This window comes from Mercenaria mercenaria, chromosome 8, assembly GCF_021730395.1.
Source record: "Mercenaria mercenaria strain notata chromosome 8, MADL_Memer_1, whole genome shotgun sequence".
In the NCBI taxonomy this organism is placed as follows: Eukaryota; Metazoa; Mollusca; class Bivalvia; order Venerida; family Veneridae; genus Mercenaria; species Mercenaria mercenaria.
The window spans coordinates 24635658-24656914 of record NC_069368.1 but is presented as its reverse complement, the minus strand read 5'-3'; the positions used below and the strand labels follow the sequence as shown (position 1 = coordinate 24656914).

Sequence of the window (21257 nt, the reverse complement as noted above, 5' to 3'; positions counted from 1 at the left end):
CCAACAAACTGATGGATTTGAAAAAGTGCGTGCAAAAAGTTCACAACTTGAAAATTACAAAACAATTAATCAAAAGGTATGAAATTACAAAGTTCGAAATATTTATAGCTCAGTAAAGTGAAGAAATGCATTATACAGTTCTAGATAACAAACAAGGGAAGTAATTGAAATGTCGTAATCCGGCGACGGTACGTATCGTGCAATAGCATTCACAGACAAGTAAAAAATCCCGAATAACTTTATTAGTGCAGTATGTTTTGATGGTTATACTTAAAATGTTAAAATAATAAAGTTGGTATGAAATAAAATCATAAAAAGAACCTCTGGAAGCAGCAAAGAATGCAACCGAGAAGAATAATAGTAGACGATATTTTTGGGCGGGAGTCTATTTTTAGATGATGAATATTCATTTAGTTAATCTCGATTCTACAATATGACATGTAAGATTTAGGAGTTAGATAGTTTAAACTAAATTATTGTTTTTGTAGGTCCGTTTATTACGTAGTTGTATTTCACTAAAGATTGACTTAAAGATGCGTAAAAACACATTGGCAAAGAGGCTATTTTTAATGAATATGCATGAGTACAAAATGGCGACGCCTACTGGAATTCGGATGCCTTTGATGATACCCTTGTATCCATTACCTGCTCAGTCAAGTGTGACATGTTCACCATAAGTGTTCCTTCTCGTGAGAAGGAACAATAATAGTTACGTAGTGATTTCCGGTTAATTACTTAAAACAGCAAATTTTAACTGCAGTAACAAGTTGCGTTAAGAATTCATATTATTTAGATGTCACTCCAATTGGAGAAACATATATACAACAGCTATTTGAAGTCTTAAGAAAACAACTACTTTTACAGATAAAATGAAAGAGATTTTGACATTCTTAAAATGTAAGGAACGAAGTTAAAATTTTTATTGTGTATGGAGATAGACTTGGAAATGATTGTTCTTTTTTTCTAACGAAAATAAGAATGAAGCCGGCTTCTCATGTACGATATAATTAATAATACATCTTTAATCAAAACATTATGTTATAATAGATTGTTTGAATAAAATCATCTTTATTGTGGAAAAACAATTCGTAATATAATGATAAGTTTTTCTAGGTTTCCTTATTGTTCAGCGTTCTTTTGCCACACGTAAAGAGCGCATGCGCATTAAAATCAAAACATACGGTAAAATACATACTAACAGCATCGTGAAAAAGGAATATTGCTGAACAGAACAGAACAAGCACTTTATTAAACTTACACTAATCATAAAGGTATACGAGTATACAAAGCAATTCCAACTTTACAAATCAGATCACGTGACAACATATCGTGAACATGAAACAAAAAGAAAGCAACAACAATACACATGTCATAAGAGAAAATCAAAACACTGGAAATTAGACACTGAATGCAACCGAGAAGAATAATAGTAGACGATATTTTTGGGCGGGAGTCTATTTTTAGATGATGAATATTCATTTAGTTAATCTCGATTCTACAATATGACATGTAAGATTTAGGAGTTAGATAGTTTAAACTAAATTATTGTTTTTGTGGGTCTGTTTATTACGTAGTTGTATTTCACTAAAGATTGACTTAAAGATGCGTAAAAACACATTGGCAAAGAGGCTATTTTTAATGAATATGCATGAGTACAAAATGGCGACGCCTACTGGAATTCGGATGCCTTTGATGATACCCTTGTATCCATTACCTGCTCAGTCAAGTGTGACATGTTCACCATAAGTGTTCCTTCTCGTGAGAAGGAACAATAATAGTTACGTAGTAATTTCCGGTTAATTACTTAAAACAGCAAATTTTAACTGCAGTAACAAGTTGCGTTAAGAATTCATATTATTTAGATGTCACTCCAATTGGAGAAACATATATACAACAGCTATTTGAAGTCTTAAGAAAACAACTACTTTTACAGATAAAATGAAAGAGATTTTGACATTCTTAAAATGTAAGGAACGAAGTTAAAATTTTTATTGTGTATGGAGACAGACTTGGAAATGATTGTTCTTTTTTTCTAACGAAAATAAGAATGAAGCCGGCTTCTCATGTACGATATAATTAATAATACATCTTTAATCAAAACATTATGTTATAATAGATTGTTTGAATAAAATCATCTTTATTGTGGAAAAACAATTCGTAATATAATGATAAGTTTTTCTAGGTTTCCTTATTGTTCAGCGTTCTTTTGCCACACGTAAAGAGCGCATGCGCATTAAAATCAAAACATACGGTAAAATACATACTAACAGCATCGTGAAAAAGGAATATTGCTGAACAGAACAGAACAAGCACTTTATTAAACTTACACTAATCATAAAGGTATACGAGTATACAAAGCAATTCCAACTTTACAAATCAGATCACGTGACAACATATCGTGAACATGAAACAAAAAGAAAGCAACAACAATACACATGTCATAAGAGAAAATCAAAACACTGGAACACTGAAGGGGCGATTTTCTTGTTGGTCTAAGGGAAATTTTAGATTAGAACCCCGCTACCAACCTGACTGTTTATGATTATGTCTATTCCTGTTCCTTCCCTAATACGATAGTTAGGAAAATTGATGGACCCGTAATAAAGTACCTCCTTTTTTGAGGAGTATTCAATTCCTACCATAAAACTACTTTAACTATTTTTGCAGGAGGACGTAGGTTCAAGCCCCACTACCAGAACCAAACTGTTTTTTTTTTTTTTTTTTTTTTTTTGCTTTTTCTTCATCATATACCTTTTGTCTTGTAAGACAAATTGTTTTTTTAAGACTTATTATTGATTTGTTGCACGAAAACAGCAGAAATTTTTCATTTAATTAGCCATTTCTTGTTGTTTAAAGTGAATTTAACCTCTGACACACAAGGGTGAAGTTTTAAACATCTTTAAGAATACTGAGTTAAATGTAATAAAAGCTCTTTATTTTGCATTTATTCTTTAGTTTACATATTGTGCAGAAAATGTAGGTAGATTTTACTTCTGTCGTGTGGTTATTTTTGAACACAGAGAGCAATGCCATAATTTGACCGCCTCGATAGCTTAGTGGTACAGCGTCCGCTTCGAGTGCGGGTGGTAGGGGGTTCTATCCCCAGCCGTGTCATATCAAAGACATGAAAAATTGTACCAGCAGCTTTCTTGCTTGGCGCTCAGCATCTAAAGGGAAAACTGGCCTCTTCTCTCATACCCTCTTGGCGGTGGATTCCATTAGGAATGAGGTGTCGAGAGCAATTTATATAAGTAGTAGAACTTGCTTCACAATCGACCTAAAATAAATTATGTTTAAACTAAGGCCATAATTTTCCAGTGTTCAGGTTTAATTTCTGTCCAATTAAATCCTTTTACTTGAGGCTCTCCAGAAAAAAAATGTTATGGACAGTTTTATATTGTGTTTTATAAATGTTACACAATACTTTGTGGTTTCTTTAACCAAAAAAGTGTTTAGTATAATGAATTCTCTGCGATCGTTTTGCGTAGTGGTTATCACTTTGAAATTTGTCTCTATTTGAGCTTGTGGAAAAAACATAAATTATACAAAATTTTAAACACACACACACACACACACACGCGCGCACGCGCACGCGCACACGCACACACACACAACACACAACAACAACAACAACAAGAAAAAAAAAACGAGACGGTAAAAGTGGTTAAAAAACTATAATACAGTGCAGAAACAATGTTAACTTCAAGTTATTTCAATTATTAAACATTACCAATACTGGTCTTCTAGCTTAAAATACAGGCGAAAACGGGTGTTTAAATCAAAATCGCTTACATCTAACTCCCGCCCCCTGAAAAGCGCATTTTGAAATTTTCGGCATGCGTCAGAATGTTTCAAAAAATGAGCTTGTTTTGTTTAAAAATTGCCAAAAATACCCCCAAACAAACAAACCCTCATTAAATCAAATAATATTATAGTTTCTATTGTTAGTGTAAACAATATTTCTGTAGCAAAATATAAAATGTACTCGTACGCTGTTTCGGTATGCAAATCGCGGAATGTGGCCATTTGTTTCTTCTAACGTTACTTCGGCAAATACACGCAGCGCTTTCCTCCTCTATAGCAACTGATCTGGAAGAATTTATTTTTTTAAACTTATACTCCCATTTTACATTATTCATATTTTGTGCTCATTATTTATTGTATTATATGCAAAATCATACTTTAAGTTAGTAAACTAATACTTTTATTAAATATATGATTAATAATGCGCAGCATAATTCATATCGACATTTGTTACGAATGAAACTGCAGTGCTTTGTTTGATGAGCTATCTATAGGCCCAGGTCATAAGTTAGAACAAAGTGGTCGCTAGAATCCCATTTCTATTTAAACAACATGAACATTGTCTAAGTGTTTCGATAAAATTTTAATTCGATGTGTTGAAATTTATTTTATAAATACATCATGTAGTTCGCATGGTCTTTTAGCTTTATTTCTGCATATTACACAATGTGTGTATTATATCACTGAGTTTTACCTTACCAAAGACGTAAAGGTTCCATTTATACGGATATTTCATTCATAGGGGACGAATTAATATACCTTCATTATGTAATATTTTCTAATGTTATCTGAAAGGATAACAGAGAGATGCAACAAAATCACGTAGAAATAATAGTATTCTTTGTATTTTGATAGCTATACATATTTATATGCCATACATGTATACATGTTATTACTGTACTAATTGTACTAATGTCGGCATTTGTGCTTTATATAAATGTAGATTAATAAGTTTGGGATAAATATCTTTTTGTAAGTCCAATAGACTGCTCATGCATGTGTACTTGCGTACACTACATGTAGAATGTCAGTGGTTGGCAAATGATATGACAGTAACTTATGCATTTTTGTAAACTGTTTATTGTTACCGGTGTATTGGTTTTGCCTTAAGAAATGCTAGGTTAACCTCAGGATATGTACAGAATATATATTTTAAAACTAGACTACTTTAGTATTAGTAAATATTGCACATTAACTTCATACATACACATGCAGATATACACATATACAAAAAAGCATGCATATACAGCTATTTGCACTAGGTAGGTGCTTATAAACATACAATGGCGTGCATATGAAAAAAGTAGTTGTAAACAAATTTAGCAAGATTGGACAGAAGGAAGATTGAATAAGTAAAGACATAGCTTTTTTTGTTTTAACAGCTTCGATTAACATTTTAATAAATATAGAAATATTACGTTATTTCATATTTAGTTCTGTGGACAAGAGCTCCTTAAATTTGAGAATATTTGGCCTTCTTTAATAAAACGGTTTTACATACACTTTTCTAGAGTAATCGAGAAAGTAAGGGCATTTAAGTCAATAAAGATATTTCATCACCAACATCTAGTGCTGTGCAAAGAGAGCAATTCTTCTGATTATTTGGTCTTTGTATCCATCTCCAAGTTTCACAGGGAAACAAGAGGGTCACGATGACCCTGGATTGCTCATGATTTGAACAAAGTTTGTAGAAGTCTACTAGGCAATGTTACAGATCAAATATCTAAGATCTAGGCCTTCTGGTTTATTTTTAGAAATTTTTTGAAGATTTTCCTATATACAATCAAGTAACCCCTGGGGCTGGGCCAGTTTGACCCTGGGTGGTCAAGACTTGAACAAATTTTGTAGAGGTCCACTAGGCAATACTACATGTCAAATATCTAAGGCCTTCTGGTTTATTTTTAGAAAATTTTGAAGATTTTTCTATGTACAATCAAGTAACCCCATGAGGTGGGGTCAATTTGACCCCGGGGATCATGATCTGAACAAATTTTGTAGAAGTCTACTAAGCAATGCTATCTGTCAAATATCTAAGACCTAGGCCTTCTGGTTTATTTTTAGAAATTTTTTGAAGATTTTCCTATGAAAAAATTAAGTAACCCCTGGGGCGGGGTCAATTTTGACCCGGGTGTCATGATTTCAACAACTTTTGTAGAGGTCCACTTGGCAATATTACATGTGAAATATTTAAGATCTAGGCCTTCTGGTTTATTTTTAGAAAAAAATTGAAGATTTTCCTATGTAAAATCAAGTGACACCTGGGGCGGGGTCAATTTTGACCCCGAGGGTCATAATTTGGAAAATTTTTGTAGAGGTCTACTAGGCAAAGCTACATGTCAAATATCTAAGCTCTAGGCCTTGTTGTTTATTTTGTTTTTAAAAATGAAGATTTTCCTATAGAAATCTACGTAAAATCAAGTGACATCTGGGGCGGGGTCAATTTTGACCCCGGGATCATGATTTGAACAACTTTAGTAGAGATCCACTAGACAATTCTATATGTCAAATATCTAAGCTCTAGCTCTTCTTGTTTTTGAGAAGAAGATTTTTTAAAATTTTAAAGATTTCAACAACTTTTGTAGAGGTCCACTTGGCAATACTACATGTGAAATATTTAAGATCTAGGCCTTCTGGTTTATTTTTAGAAAAAAATTGAAGATTTTCCTATGTAAAATCAAGTGACACCTGGGGCGGGGTCAATTTTGACCCCGAGGGTCATAATTTGGAAAATTTTTGTAGAGGTCTACTAGGCAAAGCTACATGTCAAATATCTAAGCTCTAGGCCTTGTTGTTTATTTTGTTTTTAAAAATGAAGATTTTCCTATAGAAATCTACGTAAAATCAAGTGACATCTGGGGCGGGGTCAATTTTGACCCCGGGATCATGATTTGAACAACTTTAGTAGAGATCCACTAGACAATTCTATATGTCAAATATCTAAGCTCTAGCTCTTCTTGTTTTTGAGAAGAAGACTTTTTAAAATTTTAAAGATTTCAACAACTTTTGTAGAGGTCCACTTGGCAATACTACATGTGAAATATTTAAGATCTAGGCCTTCTGGTTTATTTTTAGAAAAAAATTGAAGATTTTCCTATGTAAAATCAAGTGACACCTGGGGCGGGGTCAATTTTGACCCCGAGGGTCATAATTTGGAAAATTTTTGTAGAGGTCTACTAGGCAAAGCTACATGTCAAATATCTAAGCTCTAGGCCTTGTTGTTTATTTTGTTTTTAAAAATGAAGATTTTCCTATAGAAATCTACGTAAAATCAAGTGACATCTGGGGCGGGGTCAATTTTGACCCCGGGATCATGATTTGAACAATTTTAGTAGAGATCCACTAGACAATTCTATATGTCAAATATCTAAGCTCTAGCTCTTCTTGTTTTTGAGAAGAAGATTTTTTAAAATTTTAAAGATTTCAACAACTTTTGTAGAGGTCCACTTCGCAATACTACATGTGAAATATCTAAGATCTAGGCCTTGTGGTTTATTTTTAGAAAAAAAATTGAAGATTTTCCTATGTAAAATCAAGTGACCCAGGGGCCGGGGTCAATTTTGACCCCGGGGTCATAATTTGAACCAACTTGGTAGAGGTCCACTAGGAAATGCTTCACACCAAATATCTAAGCTCTAGGGCTTCTTTTTTTTCAGAAGAAGATTTTTTAAAGTTTTTCCTTTCGGTTGCCATGGCAACCAGAGGTCTGCATATAATTCAATTCTTTGAATAATTTTTATAGAGCTTCACCCAAGGAACATTTCTGTGAAGTTTGGATGAAACTGGCCCAGCGGTTTATGAGGAGATGTCGTTTAAAGTAAAAGTTTACGGACGACGGACGCGGGACGACGGACGACGGACGGTGAGTGATCGGAATAGCTCGCTAAAAAGCTATCCTGGTATATAAATCAATAAATAAACAATTGCCAGACTGTCTCACTTCAAAATTTAAACACAACCAAATACCTGATCGTGAACTTTGATCAAAACAATAAACTAAAGGTGCCAAAACCAAGAATAGAATTTTTTCGTAAATCTTTGAGCTACTCGGGACCCACACTCTGGAATAACATACCTAATCATATACAATCATCTAATACACTGGCAAAATTCAAACATTCCCATCATCAATGGCACTTTTCTCAACCAAAATTATGATCAGAAAATACTGTCTACAAATTCTTTAAAGTTAATTCCTAAATATTCAGACTATTAATGTGTACTTAACATATTTTGTTTGTTTATACATGTATATAATTTTATAATTTTATTTCATTTCATATTGCTTTTGTTGTAATAGTAGTTATGTCATGTTTTTTCATGCTTTCTCTCACTGTTGTTTATATATCATGTTTATTGTACTTGTACATATTTATACAGTGGACCATATTGTAAATTGTCTCTGCCAAATATGTCATCCACTATAAATAAAGTCGTTACTTACTTACTTACTTACTTACAATGCTACAAACCAAATATCAAAGGTCTAAGTGTTGTGGTTTCAGACAAGTAAAGAAGATTTTTAAACTTTTGTTCCTTTATAAGTCTATGTAAAACATGGGACCCCCGGGGCGGGGCCATATTTAACCCTAGAGGGGTAATTTGAACAATTTTGGTAGAGGATCACTAGATGATGCTACATACCAAACATCAAAGCACTAGGCCATGTGGTTTTGTACTAGAAAATTTCCAAAGTTTTCCCTATTTAAGTCTACATAAACCAAGTGGCCCCCGGGGCGGTGCCATATTTGACCCTAGGGGAATAATTTGAACAATCTTGGTAGAGAACCACTAGATAATGCTACATACCAATTTTGGCAAATATCAAAGCCCTAGGCCATGTGGTTTTGTACAAGAAGATTTCCAAAATTTTCCTTATATAAGTCTTTATAAACCATATGACCCCCGGGGCGGGGCCATATTTAACCCTGGGGGATAATTTGAACAATTTTGGTAGAGGGCCACTAGATGATGCTACACACTAGATATCAAAGCCCTAGGTCCTGTGGTTTTTGACAAGAAGATTTTTAAAGTTTTTCCTTTCGGTTGCTATGGCAACCAGAGTTCTGCATGGAATGCAATTCTTTGAACAATTTTGAAAGGGGGCCATCCAAGGATCATTCCTGGGAAGTTTGGTGTAATTCTGCCTAGTGGTTTTCAAGAAGAAGATTTTTTTTAGAAATTGTTGACGGACGACTGGCGACGCACGACTGACATCAAGCGGTCACAATAGCTCATCTTGTCACTTCGTGACAGGTGAGCTAAAAGTGGTAATCAGTTCTAAATTTTAAGGAGAATTCCATTCAGTTTTATTTAGATGTAATAGATAACCTTGTAGTGAGATAGAGCTCTTAAAATTGACTGATTTAGTCCTTTTGTAGAATTCTGAAGAGATGCTTACCAATTTTGATAGTTTTGATGAAGTTGATTTGCTTCACAGTATTTTGTAGTGTTTTACACCGATTACTTTCTTGAATTTGCCATAAATCAGCCCTACCTATTTTAGTTAGTACGTTTTATTTAACTTATCTACTTTGATTCAAAGTTTGGCAAATTTAGCATGTATTTATATATTTGATATGGCAATTTTGTTTCCCTGTAATCAATTTATTCCAGTAGTTTTTCATACTACATTTAGTTAGAATATTGAGTGGTTATCGGCTAATTTAAACATACAAAATATATAATGGAGTTGACCGTCTTAAGATTGAGACTTTCCTCATGAATTCAGTATGAACTTTTTTCAATGAAAGTACTATTCTCATAACCCCAATATTCTTATAAAAAAGTAAAATTGGGCTAACAGTATGATCAAATAATTTCAAAATCAGGTCAAGTGGTAGAGATAAATTATTAATTCTTCTGCAAAGAAGGTTCATAGTCTTTTTTGCTTGTTGGACCAGATGCTTTCTGGCATTTAAAAACTGCCACTTTTAGAGTTAATACACCAAGATACTTATAGGAAGTTAATGTATCTATTTGTGTTTCATTTATTATAAAAGAAAAATTTCTATCATTCCTAGACCTTTATATGATGACGTTAGTCTTGATGATATTTATGTTCAGTTTCCAAGTTTGGCAGTAATCATCAAAGTCATTAAGAGTTTGTTGTAAATTAAAACGGTCATCACCAATTCAGACTATATCATCATCATAAGGCTTATGTAGATAACTTTCAGATGATACATTTCAATATTTCACGGAAAAGCGAAAATGAATATATATACATACTAGTATTAAAAGAAAATAACTTACATTAGGTTCTTGCACACTCAAGATATGATTTCGAAACATGTGTTACAAACTTTCTGAATCGCATAGCAGAAACAAATATACGAGTACAACGCCGAAAGAAGTTGATTAAAAACTTCTGTCTTTTCATTAGAATCCATTAAATTAAGTTCAAAACTTATTCGAATGAACTTATTGGATAAAGAAGCTTGACAGAAAAGAAGGCAAAAATTGATATTTAAATCTCTTGGGTTCTCTTTCAAGATAGGTGTTTGAGCTAACCCATTCTTATTCATGATATATTCTAGGGTAAATAAGCATAACTTCGCAACATGATTTAGATATTTGGAAAGTAGACATATATGTTATATTAACTGGCAATATATGGTTTTCGTAAAATACTGAAAATGTTGTTTGTAGATATAATCGTTTACATTACATAAAGAAGGAAATAACAACATACAACCTATTCCCGGCCTCGTTCTCAAATCCTTACTGGTTCAACAACTAAATCCTTAACTTGACTTCTTTATGAATACTCCGACCATAGTTTGCATGATCAAGGTTGTAGTAGAAAATTCTTTAGCTTTAAATATGTACCTTTAATTACCTTGGGGTTCTATAGTCTAATATATAATATGAATGGATGTGTCTATTATTCAAAGAGAAATCATGTAAAAATCGTGTAACCGAAATTAGTTCAAGCCTTTTGAAACCAAATTGTGGTCTTTGAATACAGGAGATACTTTATATTTTTAACGTAAAAACTTTATTGTTAATTCGTATACTTCGAGATATAATCTAGAAATATGAAATACAAATCAAAACTACCGCACCTTTTCTAATCCTTCCTGGTATTAGAACACAACAAAACTAGTATCTATTATATAAATATCATATGGCTGCGTGTGTGACATTGATATTGTCAACCCGAGGCAGAATGTCACCCGAGGCTAAAGTCGAGTGGTGACATTTTGTTTCGAGAGTTGACAATATCAATGTCACACACGCAATTCATATAATATTTATTTTATTATACCGAACAAAATTTAATACATTAACATGTTTTAAAATGTTTTTAATTCATTTAATTTAACACTTTCATCTTAAGCGCGGTAATCGCCTGTTTACACATTGGATATTGACGTCACTACTATATGTGTACAAGGGAGGCAATCATATTGCTAACAATTGAAGCGGTTAATTGCCCTTATATGACATTCAAAATATCACCGCGGTCACATGACCTGATAGTCACTTTCGCTTGGTCACGTGTGAAAAAAGTTGAAAATGTTTTTGATAGTCAAAATATCTCTTTCTCGGGTAATGGGATTTCATTATTGTAGACAAAAGAGGTATAACAAACTATAATATACTCAGAGATATCTTATTTTATTATCTAGTTGTCAACAGATATTTTACCATAATTAAGCAGACATAAACATCTGAAGCAATTCTTTAAGGGAAAATCAAACACACATGAATATTTTCTAATTTTCTTTGCTGTAAGAGATATTATGATATTGCGTCTAAAACCCTTTTTCGTCTTCACTCAATTGTGTAATTGCAAGGGAAGTAAACTTATAATATATATCACTGCATGTAAGAACTTGCCTACGACAAAGTTGTTATTTTTTGTGGTCACAGCTTTAAATTAATAATAAAACTACATAAAATCTTCGTAAATTTCACATTTGTAAAAACATTTTGGTTATTTGAAGGACTTAGAAATCAATTTTCAAGATTTCATTTAATGTCTTTGAAACATTTAAGTTGTATCTCTGCATAAAGGACCATGTATGATAAGGCACAGTTTTAGCCCCCAAATTTCGAAGAAAATGAAAGTAAAAATACATCTCAACGATATGGATTATTTGAAAGATAAAGGATTAATCTTGCATTTTTTGAAGAAAAAATGTATCAGTTTTGCGTTAAAAGTCATGATCCATGGTCTAGTTTCATGTCATCAACACAGATTTTGTACATTTTTAGATGTTTTCATGCACTTTATCAACAAAGTACGATACGAGCGCAGGGGAGAATAATTTTAGTTTTTGGATATGTGTTGAGGATAACAAAAACACGGAGAATGATACATGAAAGAAAATTGTTGTAAGGTGCGCTCGTAGCAAATTTTGAACAAATACGGTATTTTTTCCGAACATTTTTACGCTAAAAATAGCCATATAAAGGGACGAAACTCTTGCTTTACTCGAAGAGCTTGGCGTAAAGGTAAGTAAAGCATCTTGTGACGTAATGCGGAAGTGATTTCGTTTGAAACTGGGTCGCCTGCGATCAAAAACTAGGTCAGTAGGTCTAAAAATAGAAAAACCTTGTGACCTCTCTAGAGTCCATACGTTTCAATGGATCTTCATGAAAATTGGTCAGAATGTTCACTTTGATGATATCTAGTTCAAGTTCAAAACGAAGTCACGTGCCTTCAAAAACTATGTCAGTGGATCAAATAATAGAAAAACCTTGTGACCTCTCTAGAGGCGATATTTTTCATGGGATCTGTATGAAAGTTGGTCTGAATATTCATCTCGATGATGTCTAGGTCAAGTTCGAAACTGGGTCAATTGCGGTCAAAAACTAGGTCAGTAGGTCTACGTCGTCCGTTTGTCCATGCGAAACTTTTTGCTTGTGACCACTCCAGTTTAAGATCCAGCCTTGAAATTTGGATGACATGTACAGTTACCAATCTTTAAACTGTCTTTCAGTGACCATAAATGTGACCTACTGATCTACTTTCTAATATTTTAGCATCAGTTTGAAACATGGGGTTCAATATACTCAGGTGAGCGATACAGGGTCATCATGTCCCTCTTGTTTTCTTTCTTTGTTGCTTCATAATTAATTAACAAACAAAAGAAAGTCCTTATTTATATTTTGTATGCAATAAATCTGGAAAACTGTACTAAATTAGAAAGGCAGCGCTTTTGATAAGCCACAACCTACCGCCTCTTAATACAGTACTTTGGCAGATGTCCTTGAAAGCTTGGTTGATTGGTAAGAAGTCGGTTTCAGCCACGATAGTATGAAGTATACTAATGGTCGTAAATAAGGATAACGTGTGATTTATTACTGATGCAATATGCTATCACAGAATGATGTCAGAGTAAAATAACAAAGTATGTAAAATCTCTTCATATATACATTGTACATGTAGATAACTTTTTGCCTATAGAAAACATTTCACATTCCAAATGTTTGGCCATTAGGCATTCCACTGGCCGTCAAGATACAGACATTTCTAAGATAGTTTCAAATGATTGAAAAACGAAATGATCGGTGTTATTAAAATGTATTTCGGGGCGTAACAGTTTAAACAAAAATAAATAATATTATAAATAATCAAGTGGTGTCAGCAACAATTACAAATTATACTTTTAATAAGTATTTAACTAGTTTACTTCCAAAAATTCTTCTGCATCTTTATATCAGGAAAAAGATATTTAAATATTTTACAACATGCGATGCTTCAAGAGCCAATACGTGATTTAGAAGTTCCTTGTTCTGTTCAATGGAAAACAATCATCTCAATTGACTTTAAATGATCGAGAACAATCCACTAAATTTGGATTTCTTCTTTCGAAAAATTCGTGATCATTAACTGGAAGTAACGGCGTTTAAACACAATGCATCTCAAGTGCTGGTGTCCTGTCCCTATTTCAAATGTCCGTATGGACTAATTGTCTTTAACAATGACAAATAGTACAAGGAAGACAAGTGTGGTATTCTAAGAAGACGGCTTTTAAACACAATGCATCTCAAGTGCTGGTGTCCTATCCCTATATCAAATGTCCGTATGGACTAATTGTCTGTAAGAATGACAAATAGTACAAGGAAGACAAGTGTGGTATTTTAAGAAGAAGAAATTTGAACAATTAAAAATACTTAAAAATAAATTGAAATACTTACGCGTTGGGATGGGAATAAACATTTTCGTTTTATCTTTTACACATCATATTAATTATTGAAATCCTAAATAATAGATTAAAGAATTAATACAATCCTGGTGGGATTCAATGTATGTCAGTAACAACAAGGCCAGGTATCCAGTTAGGAAAGCCTTTCAACATAAAACAAAGTTTCAAAAATCATGTATATATGAAACTTAATCTGATCTTAATTGATGATCATCAAATGAGTGAAACTGCTATATAAAAAGATAACTATATGAATTTTTCCCTAAGAGAGTCATGAGTCAGTTCCTGAGTACAATTACAGAGTGACTTCTTGCGCACTTGAATAAAGACAATGCATTATGTATTTACAGCAAATCATCTAGTTTCAACCACTTATTTTAAACGTGAATTGCAACAGGAAGTAAATGGTAACGTACATAATTTTGCTCTTTTACACCACAAGCTGGGTCAAGTGTTTAAATGATGTGTTTCAATCTCATATTGTTTATGTATGTTTGTTAGATAGTTCATAGTAAATTATTGAGTTACAATGTATAATAGACAGAAAACAAAATATATTTCGTACTTTGTTACTAATACTGTAAACCTTTCCCGTCTTATTTTTCATTTTATAAAACTACACAGCGCAAAGGGCTTGGATTGTTTAATTATGTCTGTTTTGAAAAGTTAAAATTGTTATGTAAGATCTTGTTGTACCCTTGGATTTGTGTTTTGAGCGAATTTGGGCTAAAGTCACATGAACTCCTTTCATATTTTTTGTCAGGTCCTGTTCTAACCGCTCATACAAACTATTTTCCGACACTATCTATCTCCCGAAAAAATAAGTAGAAAATAAAAGAAAATCGAGCCAAATAAAAGGGAAAGAAACATTTGTTAGTGATTAAAAAAATAAAAACAGGGATAAAGAGCAAGGTTATGGCAAGGTTATGGTGAAGTGTGTTCAATGTTGCAAACTGCGGCATTAAACTGCTCAAGGGTTGGAAGGTAGGGAATGCCAGGTGGAAGATTATTCCACAGGACTATAGTCCTGGGGAAAAAGGAATATTCGAGGTTGTCAGTGGTGACAGAGATTACCCTGTAAGACAGCTAATGATAATGGCGTTATTGCCTTGTTAAGGGGATGAGATAATCTTCCATGGGGAATGCAACTAGTTGATTTGAGATTTTATACATTAGAGAGAGTCGGGTGTAAAGGCGCCGGAGATCTAGCCTGCGGAATTTTTAGACTGTATAGCATGTCAGTGACAGTGGAGTTGCGGCCAAAATCAGACATAGCCCAACGTGCTGCCCGTCTTCGGACCGCTTCTATTTTGGTTTGTGTGTATGGAGACAATACTTCGGAACTATATTCCAGCTGTGGTCTGACGAGGGTCTGATATGCCATGGAGTTTGATTTGTCCTTTTGGTTGACCTATTTATATTGGCGTCCCACGACAGATCGTTTGAGATATCCACGACAAGGTATTCTGTTGAGGCGACATATTCTAGTAATGTATTTTGCAGGTGGTATTATGAGGGATTGACGCGGATAACTTGACACTTGGAAGAATTGAATTCCATATCCAAGTCCAGCTGACACTTTTCTCATGGCTCACTTTATCAAATGCTTTACTGAAAATCTTATAGTATCAGGTCAACCTGCTGGTGGTTTTACACTGATTTGACAAGGCCATTTACAAGCATTTGAGGAGAAATAATGGATGCTTTTAAAAAACAATGCATAAAAAATCAATCTGTTACCATGGTAACAAGTAATTAGATTTGTAACCATGACAAGTTATAAACTTACAAAATTAGATAAAATAGATATAAAACAATAAACATTTCTTGATGTGTCTTTATTTTGGAAAATTGAGAAAATACAATGTTTACCTTACTTTTCAGCTGTTTTGAGTAAAGAAGAGTTATCTCCCTTTATATTGTTTTTCTTATTCAAGTATTATAATGGGTATTAAATGTCAAAATGAATTGTACACTGTATTAGCAATGAATGATCAGGTCAAGTTCTAATTTAAGTAAATAATAACTTCAGTATGGCACTTTTTAAGCATACCCCCTCATAAACCAAATATTCACACACTTGGACGCATGCATATATAAATCAGTATTTTTTTTAAAAAATACTGACTTTATTCAGATATTTGGCAACTAAATCAAGAAAATAGACATATTTTATAATCTAATGATGCATTCAAAAACAAAATTGGATCGGGGGCCCAAAACACCTCTTATCATACATGGTCCTTTGTAAAGTGTTCTCCTGCAGAGTTTTAAGTCTTCCTTGTTTAGAGATTATTGAGTAAAACCATAAACAAAATTATAGAGCTTACAAAACGTAGTTGTCGGGTTGTAACAAGACATATCAGGCGAAGAACAAACATAAAAAGGTATAAAAAAGATAACAAGAGATCAAAGCAAATGTCGTAAAGTAATATAAATCTGTTTTTATTAATGAGGATAGTAAATAAAACATTTTGACAGCTTTTAATGAAAATGCATGTAGATGTACATCTCTTGTTAAGTATATTCGCCTTAATCTGTGTCAGAGAGTTTGGCTGAAGATAGATAGATAGATTATTCAAACAAAAGTATATGCCCTTGTCCGAACAACTAATTGATTACGTATTTCGTACCAACCTGCGTTCTATAAATGCCGCCACACCCCACCTTGTTGTAAGTTAATTTAAGCCAACTCTAATATGATGACCTTCACATTTTCTTTATGTTTTAGATTATGTAGACATAAGCAAATACATGTGCAGAGGTTGATTTAGTTCTATGTTGTGAAACTGGATAAAATAGCAGAAATACCAACTTAAGATCGACAAAACTATGAAAAAATAACCATTGAGTCTGTAGAACAACTATTGGTTTCTTTTACAAAATCAATTTCTTTTGATTTCTCTGAGCATCTTTCTACTAGCAATATTGTTTTCTGTTATAAAAATGCTCAGATTTCAAATTCATGCTAGTTATTGTACTTTACTGAAATACATGGTAGGTGTATACAAATTTTGTAAAATGTTCAAAATTGCATCATATCTGGGGACATATAAAACTAAAACAGTGCTGGTGACCTAGAATTTTTATTTCACTTTTCAATACATCATAATATGATCTTGTAATACAGACCATTTCATCAAAATCTATCATTGCAAAAAAAGTAACATAAAATAGATAAATAAATAAATAAAATTGACGAAACTGCCGCGAGCGTCTTTAACGCTTGTAATTGGGTTTAACAAAAGCTTATTAAGAAGCTGATGAAACTGGACAAAACCAGGCAACTAGTGGAAATTGTAATAAAAAAGTTACTAAAATCTCTCTTACAGAGTAAAAGGACATATTTTCTTAAGAGGTAATCTTGCTTGGAAATACATATTTTGTTCTATATCACATGTTGTTTGTTATTTTCTACAGAATAGAAAGTGACAGTCGAAGCACATATGATATAACAACAAATGAATTGTTCAAAATAGAACAACAACCCTTGAAAGCCTCTTATACTTGTTCTTAACAGTTTTGTATACCTTAAATGAAAAGCTAAGAGATATGAGGCATGAAACCTGAAAGAAAAAGTCACGAGCGTTGACGCTTCAAAAAAAATGAAATAATTTTTAAAGCCGGACCTCTATTGAAGAAGAAATGACCGTTTTAATTAATGAAAACGAGGATGAGGAAACCATTTTTGTGTGCTGATGACATCCAAACACTGTGCAATTGTATTCATTATAACTTTTATACCAAATAACAAATTTATTTTTTATTTAGTTTGAGATGTAAAATAGGATTATTTCTCCTTATAAAGTTGGACAAATAGACAATTTTTTCACATAAATAAGGAAACGCAGCTCAAATAAATAAACACGCCATTTTGTTTGTTACTGTCATGGAAACAGAATGGTTGCCACTTTAATCAAATTTTGAAATGTTCATAATTTTTTCATTTTAAGACCGTTTTGGAAATTTTTTTCATCTTTAATGATTTAAGAAATCATAGCACATTAGATTCGTGTTTCTTTTCCTGTAGACTAAAGAAAGGTCCTTGTTTCGATTTCAGGGGACACCTTAATTACAATTTAGCAGCTTTCTTGTCAAATATTTAACATCATATTAGTTACTTGGAAACCTATTTATCACAAAAAATAGTATTATGAATAGATAAATAGTACGTTTAATTACAATTTACCTTAACTCACTGTGTTATTTTCTTACTCCAGGACTCATTTCAGCCATGATTGTCTGGTGGAAAGTATAATACTGTTTACGCATGCATTGATGTTTCATTGCGCATGTCAATATCAACATATCAAGTGGTTTATTATCTTATCGACCACAGGCAGCATAAACTGTGTCACTGACTGTAAAAACAAGGAAACACAATATGGATTAAAACAATTTTTAGTAAATCTAGTAATTTACCGTGACCGCAGTCTAAGATCCAGATTTTCCATATAAAACAGCTAGGATATTTTTGCTATTTGTTTAGAGGTATTTTCACTCATGTTGCTTTTTATAGATCAAAGTAAACGTCACGTTTTGTGTCATTATATACTCAACAATTTTTCTATTTTCTAACCCCACTCACCTTTTTGTTTTTATCTATGCAAAATTCTGACAGATTTGATTTAAACTTGCACTGTTAAATATATCTAATGGTCGTATTTCACTGAATTATCTCGAATAACAGAAATCACGAGTTATAATTACTACTATTTACTCAAATAAAAAATCCTATCCACGTGTTTTTAATTTTACTATTAAAATATATAACTTATTGGGTATCGAGAGCTTCATTCATAATCAAAATCATGCACTTACAGTCAATTGTTAAAATAACTTCCAGTTTGGAATTAGTAGTTTACCTTTATAATACGTCTATGTATCTATCATTTTAAAACTGATACTGAAGAAAATATGTTGTCATGTTAAAGTGTGATGTTAACTAGTCCAAATAGGGTCTAATATTGCCAAAAAGTTATGCTATTATACCAAAGTACCATGTGATCGTGTCTACTGAGCGTGTAATTATGTAAAAAAATCTAAAAAAGATCAGATGATACTTTAACAAAATAACATAGCTTTTTGTCATTATAAAACACTGCTTTAACAAGTTAAGATCACACTTTGTCATGACATGATAACATGCCTAGTTAACATAATAGGGCACTGCATCACACTTTGACATGATAACATAGCATTTCATTTTAACAAGACACTGCTTTAACAAATCAACACCACAGCTTGACAAAATGAAATAGTTTTAATGCTGTAGGGATATTAAATATGTTATGTGCTTACCTATGACTTTTGGTAATATTGTTTCAATGAAATAATTCAACGATCAAATTGTATTCATCCGTCAAGTACGCACACAGATACCATGGTTTCCTACAGTCTGTCTATTAACCACAGAATGAGGAGATCCGGTACCGTATTAACCAGATAAATATATGTGTGAACCAGTCTGTATGTTCACCACAGGATGAGGGGATTTGTTGCGGTATTGACCTTATATTTAAACGTTTGAATTAGACTGCCTGTAAACATCTGTTTGAGGTGAATCATGCCGTGTTGACCTTGTAAATCAACTTGTGGACCAGTCTGTCTGTGAAACACAGGATGAAGTGATTTGTTGTCGTGTTGACCTGGTATTTCATTGTTGCAGTTAACAATAACAGGTGCTGCAATATGCCATATAATTTATTTATTTGGGGTTTTCGGCACACCAACACTGTATAGGTTATATGGCGCCAAACAGGACTACAAATTTTGGTTTCACATCTCATTTACATCGAAATAAAAACATGAGGTATGGACTCAAAATTTGCATACCTGCTGGAATCACAGTTACAGCAAAACCAAAAGTTAAGACCCTACTAGTCGCCTCGTACTATTATGCATGGGTAAGGCAGTGGTTCCAATTCGTTTCATACACAGATCGTCCCAGAACCCCACGGGGCATATGCCATATAAGATACATTGTATATAAGATGTTGCTGTTAACCACAAAAGGTACTGTAGTGTGCCATAAAAGATGTAGCAGTTAATCATAAAGCTTACTGTAGTGTGCCATATAAGGTGGTATTTTTAACCATGAAAAGGTGCTGTAGTATGCCACATAAGAAGTTGCAGTTAAACATAAATGGTATTTTAGTATGCCATATAAGATGTTGCAGTACTGTAATATGCCATATAAAATGCTGCATTTAACCATAAAGGTACTGTAGTATGCCATATAAGATGTTGCAGTTAATCATAAAGGTACTGTAGTATGACATATAATTTGTTGCATTTTACCATACAAGGTGCTGTAGTGTGCCATATAATTTGTTGCATTTTACCATACAAGGTGCTGTAGTGTGCCATATAATTTGTTGTATTTTACCATACAAGGTGCAGTAGTATGCCATATAATTTGTTGTATTTTACCATACAAGGTGCTGTAGTATACCGTATAATTTGTTGCATTTTACCATACAAGGCACCACTGTAGTATGCAATATAAGGCCCATCTGCATGGCTTGTAAGGTATTGCACACTACCAGATAAGGTCCTATTACCCGGTCGACATTCAAAATTGTTTCTTTCTTCTTGAGATTTATAGTTAGACTGTACTGTAACAGAGTACTATTGATTAAAAATAATGTTTTCAGACCCAAAGGTCGTCAAAGAAATTCCAGCCTGTCGAGAATAAATAAGTCAATCGACGTTTTTGTTAGTTTCGTGTTTTGAGTAATATGTTACAGAAGCAGGGTATATATAACTTATATTTTCTGAACTTGAACAGCCTTTGGTCGTATATTTACTTTGTAAAGTGTCCATTTAATATAAATAGTATTTAAGGTATTAGACCCGTAATAGAGTACCTCCTTTTTGAAGAGTATTCAATTTCTACAATAAACCTACTTTGACTGCAACTTTCATGGGGGCGTAGGTTCAAGCCCTACTGGGGCCATTTTTTCTTCTTTATCTTTCTTTTTTCTAGTATTTTTTTACTTCTCTCAAGACTATAATTGATTTATTGTAAGCGATTGTTTGCTGTTCAACGTGAATTTACCTCTGAAACATAAGGGGTAGAGTTAGACATCTTTAAAAATACTGAGTTACATGCGGTAAAAGTTCTCTATTTTGCCTTCACTCTTTAGATTACATATTGCGGAAGAAATGTAGGTAGGTTTTACTTCTGCCCCAAGGTTATTTTTGAATGAAGTGAGCATAATTCAAAACAGACTCGCAGAATTTGACCTTAATATTTCAATGTTGGAGTAAGAATTCTATCTCATTACATCCGTT

General features: G+C 33.0%; 1 protein-coding gene across 1 annotated transcript in view; it reads right to left on the bottom strand.

Annotated features, from left to right (window-relative positions):
* LOC123522856 (uncharacterized) overlaps positions 1 to 18328 on the bottom strand; it is a 67431-nt gene extending 49103 nt beyond the window's left edge. Inside the window, exon 1 of the mRNA XM_045300333.2 lies at positions 18151 to 18328. The gene's annotated coding sequence lies outside the window, so the exon portion shown is untranslated. The remainder of the gene's footprint in view (positions 1 to 18150) is intronic.
* Between the last annotated feature and the right edge of the window lie 2929 nt (positions 18329 to 21257).